The sequence below is a fragment of the Neopelma chrysocephalum genome, unplaced genomic scaffold (genome assembly GCF_003984885.1).
Source record: "Neopelma chrysocephalum unplaced genomic scaffold, ASM398488v2 Primary Assembly neopelma1_221, whole genome shotgun sequence".
NCBI classification, from domain to species: Eukaryota; Metazoa; Chordata; class Aves; order Passeriformes; family Pipridae; genus Neopelma; species Neopelma chrysocephalum.
In genome coordinates, this window is record NW_020897883.1 from 138,168 (window position 1) to 141,252 (window position 3,085).

The window sequence follows — 3,085 nt, forward strand, 5'->3', positions numbered from 1 at the left end:
ATATTTGCTGACACCCAGAAGGCTCCTTTCTTTGAGCAGGGAGCATCCCATGAACTATTCTGAAGAACCTTTTTCCCAGAAAACCTGACATCCTTCTCCAGCCCTGAAGCCAGGTGGTTTCTCCATGACTTTCTCCAGCAGTTCCTCCAGGGGATCAGCCAACACATCCATATCTTCATGGTCTGCCATTACATTTTGGAGGTGTGGATCCCTGATATCTCATCTGGAGATCCCATCACAGCTGCCTCCCCAGGTTGCTGCTTTGAAGTTGCACCTGGTGGTTCTGAGTCACTCAAGTGGGCAGGGAAAAAGCTGGGAAAGAGCTGGAATGTGCCTCCCGTTGGCATAACACAGGTGGTTGGAATGAGGCAGCAGGAAAATGCCTTTAAGTGAATGAGGGCCTCAAGGGTGGGCTCTGACTCCTGGATGGGATTTGGGCTTTGCTTTTTCATGGAAGTGTCCTTTCCCCCTTTGCCTGCAAGGAGTTTAAGCCTTTTCCAGCTCAATCCAGCCCAGAAAACAAGTGTATCCTGGACTATGCCCAAGGCAGGGTGGGCAGCAGCTGAGGGAGGGGATTCTGCCCCCCCTGCTCTGCTCTGAGACCTCACCTGGAGTTGTGTCCAGCTCTGGGGCCCCCCAATATGAGAAGGACATGGAATGTTGGAGCAAGTCCAGAGAAGGGGACTGGAGCACCTTCCCAGGTGGGACAGGCTGGGAAAACTGGGGCTGTTCAGCCTGGAGAAGAGAAGGTTGGGTGGAGAACTCACAGCACCTTCCAGGGTCTGAAGGGGCCTGCAAGGAAACCAGAGAGGGATTTAATCGGGAACTGTAGGGACAGGATGAGGGGGAACGGGTTCAAATTGAAAGAGGGGAGATTCAGGTGGGATATTGGGAAGGAATTCCTGGCTGGGAGGGTGGGGAGGCCCTGGCTCAGGGTGCCCAGAGAAGCTGTGGCTGCCCCTGGATCCCTGGAAGTGTCCAAGGCCAGGTTGGATGGGGCTTGGAGCAACCTGGGCTGGTGGAAGGTGTCCCTGCCCATGGCAGGGGGTGGCACTGGATGGGCTTTGAGGTCCTTCCCAACCCAAACCAGTCTAGGACTCCATGATTCCATGACCCTCTGGGTGCAGCCCAATCCAGGAGCAAATGGGACACTTGGGGACAGCCTGAGGGGCTGTTCCCATAGGTGAGGTCATGACAGTGAGGGCCATCACTGCCATGCTGAGGGTTTTCCAAGCTCATTCCCTGCCTGTCTCCTCCACCACAACAGGAATATCATCTCCCACTCCCTCCAGTGACCTGCTCATCCAGCAGTGTGGAACACCAGGGCTGGGAGCTGCTTCTGCATCACAAGATCCTTCTGCCCCAGGAGAGTGAAGATTCTGCTAAAAACACCCATTTTCCCAACAATACCCATGGGAATTTCTGCAGGCTGGCTGAAAATTGCAGGATTGCAGGGACACTGTTGCCCTGCCCTGTTGCTTCTTCTCTCCCTGAAATCCTCAGTGACTTCAGCAGTTCAGGGCTGGCCCAGAAACTCCAGGATTTCTGGGATCCTTCAGGATGAAAGGCTCTCCACGTGGGTAAGTTCTCATTATTTGTTCTTCTCCTCTCCCTGATCCACTTTGGAGGACAGATGTGCATTCTTTCCCCCCCTTTCCTCCCCGCCTCTGGAACTGATGAAACGTGAAAATCACTTCTTAGATAAAAAAAAAAACAACAACCAAACCAACAACAACAAGCCCCCAAAGTCAACACAATACGTTGGGAGCTGTTTGGTTTCTAATCTCTGAAAAGGAGCCAGGTCAAACAGACACAGCTCCACTGATAAATTGTTATTCTTAGAGATTTCAGCCTTCCATGGAAAAGTACTGAGCTGGCTCTGTGATCTCCTCTTACACTGTCATCAACATCCAGCAGTGGAAAATTGGAGAAAACCAGCTGCAAGGGAGAGTGTTAAGGGCATTATTTTTAGCTGCTTCATTTCTTTTCTGCCTCCCCACGCTCCCCTGTGGAAAACAAGGCTGTCTGTCCCAGGGACTCGCTGGCAGCTGCTGTGTCAGGCACCACAAAGCTGCTCCTGGGGAAGGAGATGCTGAATAAAAGCGGAGAAATCCGAGTGGTGGCACAGCAGGAGAGGTGAGGGAATGTGGGGAAGCTTTGGGAAGAGTGTGGGTTCTCCCTTCACCAGAGGGTTGAGCTGGAGGGGTGGAGCTGCAGTTGAATCTCCCTCTCCCTCTGCTGAGGTGGTTCCTCTCTTATTTCCACTCCCTGTTGGGATGTCGAACGAGTCTCAAATACTCATAAATACTCAAATACTCATAAATACTCAAATAGCTCACAAACACTGATGGGCTCTCACAACAGGGCTGCTGAAGAGAGGAATTCCCACCCTGGAACTTCTGAGGGCTTGAGGTAGCAGCTAAATCCAGGAGGGTTCTGGTGCAGGTGTGGATGGATCCAATGCCAGCCCATCCCTCCCCTCCCGAGGGTGACTTCCAGTCAAACTGGGAGCACTGGGCTGGAAAGGCTCAGTCTGCCCACTTTGGCCCTGTGAGGTCTCACCTGAGTGGAAGAATCATCAAACCATGGAATGGTTTGGGTTGGAAGGGACCTTAAGGATCATCCAACCCCCTGCCATGGGCAGGGACACCTTCCACCAGCCCAGGTTGCTCCAACCTGGCCTTGGACACTTCCAGGGATCCAGGGGCAGCCACAGCTTCTCTGGGAATTCCATCCCACCCCCTCCCCACTCTCACAGCCAAAAATTCCTTCCCATTATCCCATCCCACCCTGCCCTCTGGCAGTGGGAAGCCATTCCCTGTGTCCTGTCCCTCCATCCCTTGTCCCCAGTCCCTCTCCAGCTCTCCTGGAGCCCCTTTAGGCCCTGGAAGGGGCTCTGAGGTCTCCCTGGAGCCTTCTTCTCTTCTCCAGGCTGTGCCAGGGCCTCCCCACCCTCCCAGGGAGGAATTTCTTCCCAAAGAAAGCTCTCTGTGTGCCAACCTGTTTTTCCTCCTCGTTTTTGGGGCACTTCAGCTCCTTCTAAACCTCTGGCCTTGGCAGCACCCCTGGATCCTCATCTCTGTGA

The 3,085-nt window shown here is 53.6% G+C and overlaps 1 long non-coding RNA gene across 1 annotated transcript in view; it reads left to right on the plus strand.

Moving 5' to 3' along the window:
• Positions 1–1,271: 1,271 nt before the first annotated feature.
• The window catches only part of LOC113977287, a 5,489-nt gene continuing 3,675 nt past the window's right edge, over positions 1,272–3,085 (plus strand). The window contains exon 1 of the long non-coding RNA XR_003537312.1: positions 1,272–1,580. This is a non-coding gene — a long non-coding RNA (uncharacterized LOC113977287). The remainder of the gene's footprint in view (positions 1,581–3,085) is intronic.